The 17045-nt window shown below is 33.6% G+C and overlaps 1 protein-coding gene across 2 annotated transcripts in view; it reads left to right on the top strand.

Moving 5' to 3' along the window:
• Nucleotides 1–477: 477 nt before the first annotated feature.
• LOC114242250 (allatotropins) overlaps nucleotides 478–17045 on the top strand; it is a 40683-nt gene continuing 24115 nt past the window's right edge. The window contains exon 1 of one of the 2 annotated variants that reach the window (XM_089730900.1): nucleotides 478–621. The gene's annotated coding sequence lies outside the window, so the exon portion shown is untranslated. The remainder of the gene's footprint in view (nucleotides 622–17045) is intronic. The other variant, XM_089730902.1, reaches the window with a different exon arrangement.

Below are 17045 nucleotides of genomic sequence, written 5' to 3'. Positions count from 1 at the left end.
AATTGGAATATGTAATATTGTACTTTTTATGGATTCAATTTTTTTTCTTCATATATTCACGTTTTTCAATATACTATACGCTACACTATTAAATCATTGTTACTTTTATTTCAAACAAGTATGCCATCTTAAAAAATACTACATATCCAACCCGTGTAACATTTTATGTATCTGTTAAAGTTTTTTCAACACAATATGAATTGTTATTACGCGCAACGAGTATGAGAATTGAATAATTTATCGGCACCAATAAAAGCTTTCCTAACAAATTGCGTATAAACCTGACGATTGTTTGTATAAGCCCAATAATCGTCTCGGGCACGTCTACAAAATACCTCGCAATCATTCTTATGATTTCGGCTAATACGTATTATTAGGTGATCATAGAAATAATCACGTTCCCATAGGTTTGTAGATAATTAGCGTAGCACGCTGTAGCAGGGCCTACGCACGCCTACGCGGGGCGAGGCGTAACGCTTCGCGCGTATTCCCGTTTAGTATAAAACGCGCTCGGAAAAGTTGCGAGACCACTTCAATCGGAACATCAAAGCGTGTTCGACGTGCACTAACACAGCAGGCAGTCTCACGAGTTTCGTCCGCTACAGAGTTCCGAACTTAAAGGTAAGTTGCATTTAAGTTAGGATATTTCAAATGCATCTGATGTTGTCACTAAAAAGTCATTTTGAATTAGATTGTTTTTTTTTGTTACTTTATAAATAATGAAAAGTTTCAAATATGGAAAAATAATTATTTGTAAAATAAACGAAGCTTCCAAAAAGCTACTTAGATTACGAAATGTACTGATCTTAAAAAAGTTTTCGTAAACTTTACCTTCGATCCTGATAAGTGTCTTATCGAAATAACACAAAAGTAGTAATTTCTCTTTAAAGATGTTAAGATTTTCTTTTGACAAAAGGAATGTGTTTATATGAGTGGAGTAGCAACTGATGGGGCCGAATATGCATATATAAAAAAAACGTGCTTGCAAGTTATTTATAAAGTAATCGTTATTCATACATAGGGTGTTTATTGACCTGTAAAGTGATGCGGACGACGAATCCACTCACATTATAAACAAGAATTTTAAATGTAATGAAAAAAAAAAGGAATTTCATTATTCGGTGCTAAATATAATTAAAACAAGTTTTTTACATTAATAAAACAAGTTTTTTTTTAAATTACAAAAATCTATTGTTTACTGTTTAATCTAAACAGTTTTTTTCTTTTAAATTTTTGTTAAAACAATTTTTCTGAAATGAATTTGAAATAATTACGTATTTCTTTTCGAACATACAGTTTTTTAATAAGTACATTCTTTTTTGCAACTTGATAAATGTAGTTCAAATAAAACAAATTTACCACTCCACTAAACCACTCCGAATGTAACTGTATTTTTTAATTTTCATTAAAACGTTAATTACACCCGACGAGTAAAATGAAAAAAAAAAACTTCAAGTATTCATTTTCGGAGTCTTTTCACTTTTCACATTTTTCTTTAAATAAATAGAAAATAAATAGTAATATTCATCAGCACATATGAATTTTAGTTACAATTTGACTCGTACAGTCTAATATAAAAATAAATACATAATAAACAAAGCTCCTAAATATTTCCCTCGTGAATATATCGTTATCAAATAATTAAAACAGCTCAACGTTTCAAATTTATAGTGTACCGATAAACGTTTTCAAATACTTAACGATAACGCATATATGATACGCATCAAGGGACCTATTAATTTTATATTTGTTGCAAACACATATCTACGAAACTATAGTTATAAAGCTGCAGTGAATATTTTTGGTCCCATTCATTTATATCGATCGGAGAAAGCGGTAAAGGGTTATGTCGTAACGTGCGTTTTGGCCTAAATCGCTTTTTACCATATTATTATTATAAATGCATACCAATTTTCAACTTTCTATCTCTATAAATATAATATGAGTTATGAATTTTTGAAATAGTGTTGTTATAGCTCTGGTGTAAAGTTGGGTTTTTCGAGTTATGACAATTTCGCTTACGTTTTTTTATTTATTATTTATTGCTTAGATGGGTGCACGAGCTTACAACCCACCCGGTGTTAAGTGGTTACTGGAGCCCATAGACATCTACAACGTAAATGCCGCCACCCACCTTGAGATATGAGTTCTAAGGTCTAAGGTATAAACGGTATAGGTTCTAAGGTATAGTTACAACGGCTGCCCCGCCGTTCAAACTGAAACGCATTACTGCTTCACCGCAGAAATAGGCGGGGTGATGATACCTACCCGTGCGGACTCATAAGAGGTCCCACCACCAATAACACAAGAGGTCCTTCCACCAGGAAACGATATACGTCCGTCGATATGTAGATATTAAGATGGTAAACAAATATTTATGGCGTGCGATGAACAATTTCTAACGATCTTGGTTGGAATTTTTTGTAACATTTTTTTAATGATACAATTTAACAAGGATAGGGCTATATATCTCAAGGTGTGTCGCCGTATTAAAACTTACGGCTAGGTAAGCGACCAGTTACTTTACCTACCCTATTGAAAGCCTACTAGATACATATGTATATATCAGTTTCTCAGCATATTTTTTTATTATTATAATCACATTATATAATTCTCGCATCGAACTAACGGATTCAGAATTAGTTTTCGGGATTGAGCGCTATGTAATACATAGAGTAGTTATCAGATTAAACGTGACTTAAACGTCAAAACTAAGCACAGATTGTTTATAACAAGTTTCTTGGACCCATGGATACAACCTATTGAGTTTCTGGGTGGATCTTCTCAGTGATTGCGATTCCAATCCGGTGTTAGATTCTACGAAACACTATTCTTGCTTGGGCTATTGTTAGTAAATTCTTTCAGGTTGAGTCCGTGAGCTCACCTACCCGTTTGCGTGTAGTCGGAATAGCCCCTAAGGCTACCAGGGAATAGGTAGCTGAAAAAAAAAGTTTTTATTGTAACCGCTGTGTGTGCAATAGTTTGAGGCACGAAAAGTACTAAACCGCCTTCCGATGGTGATTTCAAGGTGTTAAACAACAAAAACAAAACAATTTAAGCAATTTCATATAATCGCTAAAACAGTTGTAAAATTTAAAAATAAGTCCCCGAAACAAATGGAAAAGGTATTAGGGTTGACAGATATCCGTCGGACGGATGAAAGCTGTGATTAAGAATTTAGAAAAAAAGAAAAGTATAAATTTTTTAACTCCGCTACTCTAAGCCTTTTTTGTTTTGTAATAATAATAAAGTAATTCCAAAATCGAACACGTCATGAAAATTTGATTACTCAAAGTTTATTTGGTCAAAGGAAACATCTCAAAGAAGTAAGGAAAGGATTTACTAATGTAGCTATTGAGTTACAAGCCGCGGGCTGCATACTGAATTATCCTGATTTAATCAGTAACTATGGGTTACCGTGTTCCCAATTTTATTTTTGTACATTCAATGAATACTTTTAACATTTAAAAGCTCGTAACTCCAAATATATCTCCGGAGAATTGTTTATCATTAATGTTAAAAACCCATGCAATGAAAACATTTGTGTTGTCACGAAACACCTTCAAAACACTTTAGATGTATAGGTACATACAATATTACAACAATGGCTCTACTGTAATGAAACTTCTCGTTTCAAGGTAGCAGTGCTTCATTTCAAAATATTCTAATAAACATCTTATTGGAATACCGATTCCAGATATAAGATACCTTCATAGCATGATGACTGTGAATCAATAGTTTCATAAGCAGTAAACTCATTTAATAGATCTCCCCGGCATACCTGCGGATGCATGATTGAGTTACTTCAACTCAATTTGGCGAAGTTAAAATTTTCAAGTTATGATCTTGTTTACAGTTTTCAAACTTAGCGTAGCGACTTATGAGCTCTTTTGTTTTTATAATAAACAAAACTTGGTTATATCATGTTGTTTAGTGACACTTTTCTCTAAAAAGTAATTTAGAAAATTAAGCATTAATTCTATTAGTTTTTTTTTAATGCTTATATGGGTGGACGCGCTCACAGCCCACCTGGTGTTAAGTGGTTACTGGAGCCCATAGACATGTACAACGTAAATGCGCCACCCACCTTGAGATATAAGTTCTAAGTTCTCAGTATGGTTTCGCAACGGCTGCGGCGGAAATAGGAAAATAAATAAAAATATGCACATACATTCACTCACTTGTAACACTACCAATTAGGTTACAATAATTAATGTATCGTTTTGTGTTATGATTATTATAGGTACAATAAGTTACTTTTGAGATACAATTGATATTCAATGAATTAAGAATTATTCTTCTACAGCAAGATCGCTTCACGACGCCTTTTGTTATTTCATAGGAAAATTCGAATTGTCTACAGAATTAGAAAATCGAAATCGAAGACACAAAGATTTCCACAAAGAGAACACGTACACAAATTACGTACCTGATACGTAATAACATAATCTTCCTCTTCTTCTTGCCTTTATCGCACTATATGGGGTCGGCACAACATTTCCTCTTTTTCCTTTCTCATACGTCATCATTTCACTCACACCTTTCTCTCGCATATCCTATTTCACACATTCCATCCAAGTCTTTTTGGTACGTCCCCTTCTCAGGTATACGTAATGACAACACCTATGAGGTTTTTTTATTTTTATTTATTGCTTAGATGGGTTGACGAGTTCACAGCCCACCTGGTGTTAAGTAGTAACCGGAGCCCGTAGAGATCTATAACGTAAAGGCCACCACTTGCCTTGAGATATGAGTTCTAAGGTCTCATTTTTTACAGTACATCGGTTGCTCCACCCGTCAAGCCGAAACGCATCACTGCTTCACGGCAGGAATAGGTATAGGTAGGAATAGGTATAGGTAGTGATGATACCATGCGGACTCATAAAACGTCCTACCACCAGTAATTATGCAAATTATATTTTGGCGGGTTTGATTTACTATTCACAACGATCTGGCGATTTTATTAAATATAAAATCAAAGCACAGCCTCGTAATTTTTAATAGCTCTATTTTTATATTGTTTTCAATGGTCGGACAATCTGACGGTCTACCAGGTTAAATCGATACTGGAGCTCGTATAGATTACAAATTGTATTGCGTTACCCACTGGTCGGTCCCCTTTAAAACTGGAATGCATGACTGTTAAAAAATATTACGCCAGCATCTCAGCTTCGCTTCGCGCGTGAATGGATTTAAAAAAAAACCTTTTCAAAATCTCACATTGACATGAGTGGGTGCGCATATAAATCGTTGAAGCGAGTACTTTATTACAATACCTGCGTCCTTTCCGTTATTAAAGCTTCACAACCTACGAAGCAAGGAAGTGAACGCTCCACATTTATTGCGAATATTTTTGAACTGTCGCACGAGCAATTGATGAGGATAAACCTACACGATTGTTCGCTTATAAAGTTCACGTTTGATCGGATTTTTTATTTTATGAATGAGCATTTCAATGTTTATTTCGAATTGGGAACTACAGTCCCCGGGGCTTCCTGAATATTGTGACATAGCCATCTTCACTAAAGCTTTAAAAATTAGGGTTCAGCAATAGGTAATTACTGGTGGTAGGACCTCTTGTGAGTCCGCACGGGTAGGTACCACCACCTTGTCTATTTCTGCCGTGAAGCAGTAATGCGTTACGGTTTGAAGGGTGGGGCAGCTGTTGTAACTATACTGAGACCTTAGAACTTATATCTCAAGGTGGGTGGCGCATTTATTTTGTAGATGTCTAAGGGCTCAAATAACCACTTAACACCAGGTGGGCTGTGAGCTCATCCACCTATCTAAGTAATAAAAAAAAACAATTTTCGCATTATCAAGACATTGCTCCGAATTGAATTTTCCGTGCATGAAAATTTTCTTTGAAATCATATTTTTGTCAGTTTTATTTATTATAATTTTTTTTTAATTCAGAACAAAAGTCCTCGGTGTTTCTATTAAATGATCTAAACGTACCATTCTTTCAATTTTGCCGGTGACTCGTTTTTTTCAATATATCTATAAAAACATCGCCATGCAAATGCTAAAAGTTTATCATTTTGAAACGATTGTATAATGACGGTTGTTGTTCTTATATTGCTTACCTCGAGGGACGTTTTCGTGACTATTGTATTTATCTACTTATCGTTTCCGTATTGTTTTTGAAATTCCATAAGTTTGGGTAGTTCTAAATAAAATTATTGTCACGACAAGAGCGAGTGCGGGATCACGTTCGGTTGTCGAGTTCCTGTACCCTGAGCGATGCTATATTACTTTCTATTTGACTAATCATCGATAGCTGACAAGTTTTTTTTGGAAAAGACACCATGTTTTAATTACGCATAATGTACCGTGCTAAGAAACAGCAGCCTTCGTAAACGAATTTATGAAGAATTCATCAAATTCAACATTTCGTACAATGCTGTTTCGTAATTTATAAGAAAACACATTGCAACAATAACGCGTTCTTTATAAAGCCCGAGCTTAAAGTCGCGATACGTGTTTTCGCCCTTTTACCTTGTTTAATAAACAAAGCTTTTAAAAGTCTCAGCTATATAATCCTTTGACACAGCTTAATGCAGAATAAAATGCCTTTTTACGGTCGCTCGTTTAAGAAAATAACAATGTTATATGTGCAGTATTATATGCGGGTTTGAATGGTTCTCAAACAAAATTATTACAAATGTCATTTCTCATGTCGTCAAGTGTAAATAGTTTACTAGTATTTGAATCTAGGTACATAGAATTTAATCAGTTTAGATTCATAATATAACGGCCGTCTGGTGTAGTGGTAAGTGACATGGTCACTACATAAGGGGGTCGCGGGTTCGAATCCCGCCAAGGGAAGATATTTGTATGATAAATATAAATGTCTTTTCCAGGGTTATGGATGTATATTAAATACCTATATATGTATGTGTATAATAAAAATCTTACATTTATTTCCGTTATCTGGTACCTGTAACACAAGTTCTTTACGAACTTATCACAGGACCAGTTAACGTGGCGTGATCGTTAGTAAATATTTATTTATTAATTATTTATAATGACTTGTTTGTAGAATACGTTTTATTGCGGTTTTTGTTCTTATACAATTTTTAAACAAAATTGAAATTACTATCTCTAGTTTTATAAGTATAAGTATAACAGAAAAAAATATATTCACTAAGTACTAGTATTTTTTTTTAATTTGCAGTGAGTGATTTTTATTTTTACAACCGTTCTATCATTGTTAAGTAGATGACAATTGAAAGAACAATACTTTTTCTTTTACATTTAATGTCGAAATGAAATTCAATAACAACGAATTGATTTTGAACGATATCATGTTTTTAAAATATATTTACTACTGCTGCATATTTATATTGCTATTACATATATTTTCAAATTAATTGACTATAAATATTGTAAAACAGAGACGTGCTTCAAGTAGGATCAGAATAAAATCAAGGAAAGCTCTCATTCGCTTCCAGGAAAATATGAAAATTCAATTCCCGTACTATTAATTTCTTATTGTATTTCTTTTTGCAATCCTGTTGCGTGATATGTTTACAATTAACTTTAGGTGGGCGTCTGTTAAGGTAAGCTTATTAAGCTGCATCACTTTACTAACTGATACAATACAGAACGGTGTTAACTAACTACCTTTATCCTAATTTGACATAATCTATATATTAATACGTGAAGCAAAAACTTTGTATCCCTTTTTACGAAAATTGCGCTAACGGAGGAGTATGAAATTTTCCACACTTATAGAGAATATAGAGAAGAAGTGCATAATGCTAATATTTTTTTTAAATAATGCATAAACGATACATTAAATCAATAAAGAAAACATTACACACACTACATACCATGTATTTGACGCAACACGCATGCATACTATTTATTGTCAAACTTTTGTTCTTGACGTCTGTTGTCAAATTAAGAATAGATTAAATATTGTTTGCCTTTGTTAGTATTTTTTATAGTGTAGTCTTGGCGAAATTTGTGATTATAGAATTAGTATAAAATACAATCATAATAGTGTACAAACTTACAATTCCAATTAATTATAGTCGAATTTCGACTACTGCGCGACCTCTAGTTATGTTAAAAACGTATCACAATTCCGCGAATCAGTTCACTAAATTATCGGCATCAGGCTAATTTATCTAACAACCTCATTAAAAGTAATACATACTTTATTAAGTAGCTCATTATACATTTTCAGGTTTTCTTGGAAATACGAAATTGCTAATTATAGCGAACAAACGCGTACTTGTCTATAACTTTTCAAGTATATACGTATGTATATATAATAACAAGGAACAAAAACATGCTACGTCACGAAAACTGCTTGTGATTCTATATGTTTAGGTCGGCTAATAATTTTTGACGCTATCTTTCCAATAGCTTTCTTTTATGAGGAATGCACAATGTAAAAAATACTAAATTATATCTTTGTTTTGTTATTTACATGTGAAAATAAATAAAATATACTTGAGAATTTTGTGAATGGCCAAAATCACTAATTGTCGTTTTAAATCCTAACGAATAACATTGTGTAAGATGTACCCTAAAAGTTAGCATGGGAAGAGTACTTAAATTAAAAGAAGAACTTATACATAAATATGTGAACTCCAATCACCTGGTCTACCTAAAATCCGGATATTACTCGTTGGAGCTTATCGAAAGCTAATTCAGAGTAATAGCTTAAATCTTAACTTAACCGGTTGTTAATATTTCAATTAGCATACACATAATATAGTACTACGCAAATAATTATAATTATTATATTCTATACTTAGATTATATTTTTTAATATTTAGATAGGTGAGAAAGCGTACGGTCGACTATAAATGTTTATTAGATGCCCAAAAATATTTTAAACTGAATGTCGCCATCCACCTTGGGACCGTTGATATCTCAATTGAATTATACATCGCTGTTCCAGCCTTTTTTTTAATGCTTAGTTGGGTGGACGCGCTCACAGCCCGCCTGGTGTTATGTGGTTACTGGAGCCCATAGAAATCAATGACATAAATTCGCCACCCACCTTGAAATATAAGCTCTAAGGTCTCAGTATAGTTACAACGGCTGCCCCACCCTTCAAACCGAAACGCATTACTGCTTCACGGCAAAAATAGGCAGGCTGGTGGTACCTACCCGTGCGGACTCACAAGAGGTCCTACTACCAGTAATTACGCAAATTATAATTTTGCGGGTTTGATTTATGGCCTTTCACACAGATTTAGATTAATGCAAATAGAAAAATAAGAGAAAAGAAAAAAAGGCAAAGGAAGATAGCTCAACTGATGCTGTTCAAAGTGGAAGCTTCGAACAGCGCTGATTTTCAGTCACGCCCTTCACCATTGGTTTATTGCAGGATTCAAGGCCAGGTACAGACTTAAAACGTAAATACTACCATTATTTACGCAAACTTATATTTTATTTGCGTATTTAATTATTTAATACACCTTTATATCGTGGATTCATGAAGGCCATTAGTATGAATGTCCTTAGCAAAATTGGTATCGCCTCGACGACCCGTTGGTGGGGCGTCCTCGGGGTGGCGCCGCGTGTCTGGTTGTAGTGTTGACCGCGGACGGAGATCGGACGTCGGGTGTAAGAGTGCAGGGGAGTCGTTTAGTAGGTGCGGCCCTAAAATTCCTTGGGCCCGCGGTCTACTCCCAACACCTTGCAGATCATCAAGTCCCACATACCCCGCGTGCCCTCTAGGCGTGGAGACCTCGTAGGAGGGTCGGCCCACGGCCCGAAAATAAAATTGATATGTAAATGGACAATCTTATCCTCCAGACCACGTTCGCTTAATTTCTTTATACAATATTTTTGAATAAAGCTTTAGTTAATTAAACCAGTCATCTGAACCCAAAATATCATTGTCATTTTTTACTTCATTTTCATTCGTTCTATTCACAGATTTCTATTTTAGTTTCGTAAAGGTTTGCGACTGTCGCTTTTGAAAATCCATTGATGAAGATTATTATAGCTTTCGCGCAAATCTTGTAACAGTCAATAAATAATATCCATAATTTATTTAACTTTACAACGAGGATTCCCACTGACACGTCACAAGGGCTATTTCAAAGTTGTGTCCGTACATCGTGAACACTATGAATGCGAGCATTTTTATGAATGGAACAAACTTTCTTGTTAACAGCGTACGTTGAAACATTAACAATGACGTCACAACTTCATCCTGGTACCATTCGAAGGGCTTTGTTTTAAAGCCAAAGCGAGTATCTGAACCAGTATTTTTGCGTCAATAATGTGGTAATAGAAATGTCAAAAAACATCTCCGTTATTTGATGTTATTTTAATTAAATTGAGAATACGAGCATTCATGCTGTGTGATGTCTATAGGCTACAGCAATCACTTAGTATTAAATAGGCAAGAAGCGCATTTGATCTTCTAGGCTAAGAGCTTTCGACATTAAAATTTGTTAACCACATTTCGTTTTCGTAACGTCAATAGCTTAAAAAGCCACGCATAATTGCTTTGCGTTAGGAACATGATCCTAATTCGCGCAGATTGAAGGCACAATCAGCAGGTAAATCTATTTGCGACTCTTTGTTCTTGATAATTGAATTTAAAATTGACGCCTCTTAGATCAAATGGTTTAATTTTATTTACAAAATTTATTCAAACGTGTCGTAGTTCGGAGTTTAGTATTGGAAAAGATACCAAGCCTTAAACGATCCTTTAGCGTTTGAAATTTCCGAACTGGATTTCTGAAACCGATTCAATCTTTAAACGAGTTTTAAAAATTTATTCCGTATAATTTTCAAATGAATTCACACTTTAGGTTGCGTTTGTTAATGTGGATCCCCTCGTTCTAAAACTTGATGCGTGTTCAATAAAATTATAGGAATATGTTTCTTGCATATAGCGAATTAGCATAGAGTCCGCCATCTTTCCCATTTCTGCCGCGTTTTATTGCTTAGATAGGTAGATAAGCTCACAGCCCACCCGGTGTTAAGTGTTTATTGGAGCCCAGAGACATCTACAACGTAAATGCGCCACCCACCTTGAGATATAAGTTCTAAGTTCTCAAGTATAGTTACAACGGCTGTCCCACCCTTAAAACTGTGAAATAGCCAGGGTAGTGGTACCTACCCGTGCGGACTCACAAGAGGTCCTACCACCAGTAATTACGCAATTTATAATTTTGCGGGTTTGATTTTTATTACATGATGTTATTCCTTCACCGTGGAAGTCAATCGTGAGCATTTGTCAAGTACGTATTTCATCAGAAAATTTTGTACCCGCCTGCGGGATTCGAACACTGTTGCATCGCTAGATACGAATGCACCGGACGTCTTATCCTTTAGGCCACGACGACTTCAAAATATTCCAAGTAATAATAATGCTCCAGATTAAAAGGCAGCCGTATATGGGCTTCTATGTTATAACACTGGTAGGCACTCATAAATACTTAAATGTCCTTTTTCAAACGAGATTTGTGGAGAGTACTTAACGGTAGGCAGCGGCTTGGCTCCGCCTGTGGAATTGCTGAAGTCGACGGGCGAAGGTAACCACTCACCGTGAGATGGGCCGTATGCGCGTCTGCCTACAAGGGCAATACAAAAAAAACTTAATAAAAGATTATACATAGGTTCATCGGCCTTTCTAAAGCAACTAAGAAACCAGCAAAACTTGATCAAATTCATTAAAATAATATTTCAACTAATAAATTGTGATTTTCATTAACCCTCATCTGACACTAAGGTATCATTACGTACCTAAAAACTACCTGCGTTCGCAGATAAGTTAATTAGTTTTAGGTTAAATTAAATTTAGCCTTTTGTGCATTCAAAAGAATCGCTTACGATGCTCTGTCAATAAAAGCCCATCAAAAATCGGAACATCATCGTCGTGGTATCATAATTTAAATATAAATATACAGTGACAAGGCGTTTATTCGGCAAATATAATTAATGACGAACTTCGTCAGATCTAAATGAACCGCCTTTCTCATAAACCTGACGTCTCCTTAAGTGGTTCATATTTGAATACCTCTCCCAAAATTACGTAACTTATTTTAGCGATATACAATATGTGTATAGTGATTGTACATATATCATTCAATATTAGTTTCAATATTTTAGAAGTAATAAATATAATGAAAGTATCAAATTGATCAGCTTTAATCTCAGAACTTAGTCATCGATGCACATAAGTTAAAAAATAATTTAGCGATATGAATTATAAATTATCGAATCACAGTCCAATCGCGTGACTTCACTGGTCGTCTTACCCATTAGGCTATGAAATTTAATTTTATCCAAACCTCTAAAACTAAGATCTAAGAATTATTGATTTTACCGTCAAACAATTTTTTTATTTACACAAATCGGAATGGTGATGATGACGGGATTTAAGCTATAATACAGGTAACCCTCCTATAACACGGTAGATATGTTCCTACAAAACCCCGTGTTGTGCAAAACCGCGTTATATGAGACTAGAAGCCAGTACAAAAAGAAGAGTAATTTTTCTGAATAAATCATCTCAACTATGCCTGTGTATATTTTTTTAACATGAAAAATATGCAGTAAAATTTTGGGTATTCTCATATATTGTATGTTCATAGTGCATAGTGTAATTTTATAAATCACTAGCGACCCGCCCTCGCTTCGCTTCGGAAACGTTAAAACACACATGAAAAAAAAACAAAAAATTAAAAAAAGTAGCCTATGTTCATCAGGGACAATGTCGGCTTCTAATGGAAAAAGAATTTTTCAAATCGGTCCAGTAGTTTCGGAGCCTATTCGAAACAAACAAACAAACAAATCTTTCCTCTTTATAATATTAGTATAGATTTTATCATTTTAAACACAAAAACTCGTTATGTTGTTTTAGAAGGACCTTGTTATAAGCGGATTTTGGAGTATTTTTCTTTTCGTGTTAGAGTGGAACCGTGTTGTAAATACAATACCGTGTAATACCTGAGAACTACCTGTAATATTAACCAGGAGTATTTCGTGGAACTAATGAAAATTATACCCTCATCTCCGTTCAAACACCTACCAACCGACACCATAGCAGGTACATCCCTTTTACTTAGAACTTCCCTCTGGTTTACCGTGTTTCCAGAAATCACAATGAAGCTTTGAAATAAATTTCCTCTTTTGGTATTTATATGGCACTGGCATTGACATTTTCAATGGGTGGCGATGGTCATTTTCAATCGACCACAAAGATATCTGACACAGTTAGGAATAAAAAAACCCAAAGCACCTAACGTAATTATTTATTTTACAACAACTCACTCAACTCGGAGTCAACTTCACACATGATCAAAATGGACTACACGCGGCATCAGCTAGGATTAGTTACATTTTATTAATAACAATAACAAGATTAGAATCTAGAGTCAAACGCTTCGGATTATTAAAGCGCAAATGCAAATAATACGCCAAATTTACGAATCGGGTCTTCGTCGGATTATCTTAAAACCATTGCTGGTGTTTAGTTATGATTTATTCTATTTGTTTTGGTAAAATTTACGCTAAACGGATTACACGATAATAATATATCGATGCGAGAAGGGTGCAGTTTGTTATAGAGCCATTTAATTAATTAAACACTTTAGTTTGACCACTTGTCCAAACGAGTGGTGGCTTCTGTTTTTTGGGCGTTTAAAATGCCTGTTCATAAAACAATGAGATTTTACCAGAAATTAAAACAAACTTAAATGGAATTGCAAAAAATAAAAAGTAAACTATAATACCTGATAAAGAACGAAATAAGATCTATTCTTATGTAAACAGTAAAATTATAGACAGTAAATAAAAGTAGCGTTCGAACAGTTTGTTTAAATTTCTCTTTTAATCAGTTTATAATGATTAGATCACTCAACGATTCACAGCCACAAAGGTTTAACGCAGAATCTTAATTACACAAAGGAGAACCAATATTTGAGAAGTTTATTATTCAAAGGAGGTAGGTACCATTCCATTTATTTCCTTGGCCGTAGTTAGGTGTTGCACCCTTTTATCTCTGCGAAACTCTTGGAAAGTTCTAGACGTAATTCAACGTGGCAATAAGTTCGAACAAGAGTCGAGAGTAGATGTTAAAGTTATGGAACGAAATTATTACCGCAAGTAATTTGCACCAGTTACTTGTTGGAGCTGCTAGAAGAAGTTCATTGCTACCAAAAGACAAATTGAGTTTCTCCCTTAAATGTTGAAATGAATATGTCTACGCTTTGGTAAAATTGTAAGGTTAAATTTCCATTGTCGGTAACTGGAAGGTGTATGTGTGGAACCTCGTTATAACGTAACAAGATCTATCTTTATTTCGAAGAATTTACGAATTTACTAAAACTACATAATATTTGACTAAATAGCATATTTGGCATATTTTTGTACATTGGATAAAAATTTAAAAAATGGGAAATAAGATTTCATACTTAGATCATCAGATTAACGACGAAAAGGGAAATAATCTTCAAATACATATTTTTAATATCATCAGTACATAAATATTTTTTGATAAGACTCGTAGTGGATTTAGTGGTAGTGGATTATTATTAAGAAAGCAAGATTGGAAATGTCTTATATCTTTAATCCAATCCGTCGGGAAAATGGTATAAGTCATAAAAATTAGCTGGTTAATATGTGTATTTATCCAAAATATCCTTCTTTTTTCTTACATTAGCTAAAGATCTCACGCTCTCATATGCTTAGGTGATATACAGACACCACAGAAATATTTCTGCTACAAAAGCTTAATACGTTAGATATCTCAGTTGTATTAGAATCTTCCCACTCTTATTTTATTATCCCAGGATGCCTACATGGCATAAAAAAGTCTTTTTTAAGCAATCATATTGTTATTGGTATCTTTTAGCTACCATTGTTATGTTAGCGCACTAGCGTTATACATATTAGTATACGTTTTTATGAATGTAAATATTGCTTATTACTATCTATACCATTTATCTACCTTGGTTAAATTAGTGCATTAGTCGAAGCTTTTACTGACATAAAAATTGGTCTTTAGATATCAATTCTGTACAGTGTGTACGTATGTTTCGATTATTGAAGTTAATTGCTAAGAGAAGCATTACCATAAAAATCTAACAATACCGTTGATGGATCCAAAACAAGGAATTCTGATGGAGTCAGTTATTGAATACAATAAAATACATTATGAATATATTTTATAGTTGAATTCAAGAAATTGATTACAAAGGGTGCCCTATTTCTAAAAATAGGCGAATATAAATTTGCCGTTTCTCAATACTAATTTATAACTGTTTAAAATTATTAAAGAAATAGTTAATATAAAACACGCTGCTTTTAAAACAAGGTGCGCATTTTGCACAACATTGTGCATATTTTGGTCAAGCAAATGATCTGATTCATAGGATCTGATTCACAAGGATGTATATTTGTATACTTAACTTATTATTAAGTTAACTTAACTTAAGGATGTATATTTAACTTTTGAAATCCGAAAAGCTATCTATAACTAAAGTATGTAAGTACATATTATATACATGTACATATATAATAAGCCTAGCTTAAGGCTATTTCTCGTGTATATTATCTGCCAAAGGACGCATTTTTCTATATCAGATCACCGGAGCTCACGAATACAATCGATTGAAATGCGAGAAGGGTCAAAAGAGAATCAACCAGTGACATTTGAAGTCAATCCATTCACGTAGCTCCTACACACGAGTGTTATGTAATTCTTGCGAAGAATAACGAACGTATTTAGGATTATTTTGTATTTTTGTCCTTAAAAAAATTGTGAATATAAAAAAAAATGAGATAAGTAAAAAGGTAATACGAAATTAAAAGATCTCAAACATTCTTCATTATTCGTGACATATAATTCTAAATTCACATTTTTTAATACGTAGGCGCTACAAAGTGGATTCAGTGGAAAACTTTCCTTATCCTCGGTATGTAAAAAGTAAAGTTGTTGATTTTAAGACTCGCACAAAATTTTCGTCCTATGAAATTTGTTAATTAAATGAATAGGCGTACTAAAATAGTACATATTAAAGTTCAGAATATTTACAAAATTTTCATTCGGGTTCAACGATTTCGGGAAATATATGGAAATTATTTGAGTATTAATGATAAGTAACGATGTTGTATTGATTTGCATTATAATACATTACGAGGTATTAGTAAAACTATTTAATAGTAAAATAAGGTAATAAAAAATTAAGGAACACATTTTACTTTTTACGTATTTCAAAAATAATAAAGATATACATAGCGGAGTTGAAATTTGTTAGACTATTCATAAAATGTTGCATTAGCTATCGTATAAACCTTTCGTTATTATCAATGTGTACAGAAATAAAAATATAGCGCATATGTGTAAACGCAGCACGTAAAATGATTTCGTCTTAGGCGAAGGCTTAGAAAATTAGTACCATATAGAATGAGTATATTTGACGTAATGTTTGCAATGCCGAATTACCGGATTTCACGTTGTTAACCGACTTCAATCATAAAAAAAACAGTTTGGAATTTTCTGTTTCTTGGCTATCAGCTCCTTTTATACACGTCTTTTTAAGTTCTTCATACGTAGGTCTGTTTTCATTAATGTACTACGATGAAAATCTGCTTCGTAATCCTGAAAAAAAAACTGAGATCCAACTATTGTTTCCATCGATAGTAATACGTAAATATACTGTACATTTTCATAATTAGTCCCCACTGTGAAAAAAATGTACAAAAATTAGTTTTCAGCCTTAATGTTGCATAAAAAATCGTCAAAAGAAGCATTAGAAGGAAAGTTTGACATTAAAATTATCTAATTAAAAAACACAGTTGCGGTCTGCGATGTTATTTTGTGCGGTACTTAATTAAAGAAACCATTAGTCTCGTCTCTTTCGTATTTTTAAGGCGATATCGTGATATTTTTTCAAAATTGTCACAGCGTAAAAAATGATTAGGCGTCTATGAAGTTCGAAGTTTAAGATAACAAATTTTCTAAGGCCCGTTTACATAAAATACGATCTGAATTTTACTTCTAAATTTATCTCGTTTTGTTTGGATTTCATATTTAGATAAAGAAGTTTGTGATTGAA

The sequence above is a fragment of the Bombyx mandarina genome, chromosome 11 (assembly GCF_030267445.1).
Source record: "Bombyx mandarina strain Sakado chromosome 11, ASM3026744v2".
Lineage (NCBI taxonomy): Eukaryota > Metazoa > Arthropoda > Insecta > Lepidoptera > Bombycidae > Bombyx > Bombyx mandarina.
Note: the sequence above shows the minus strand (reverse complement) of the source record. Positions and strands in the feature narration are given on the sequence as shown.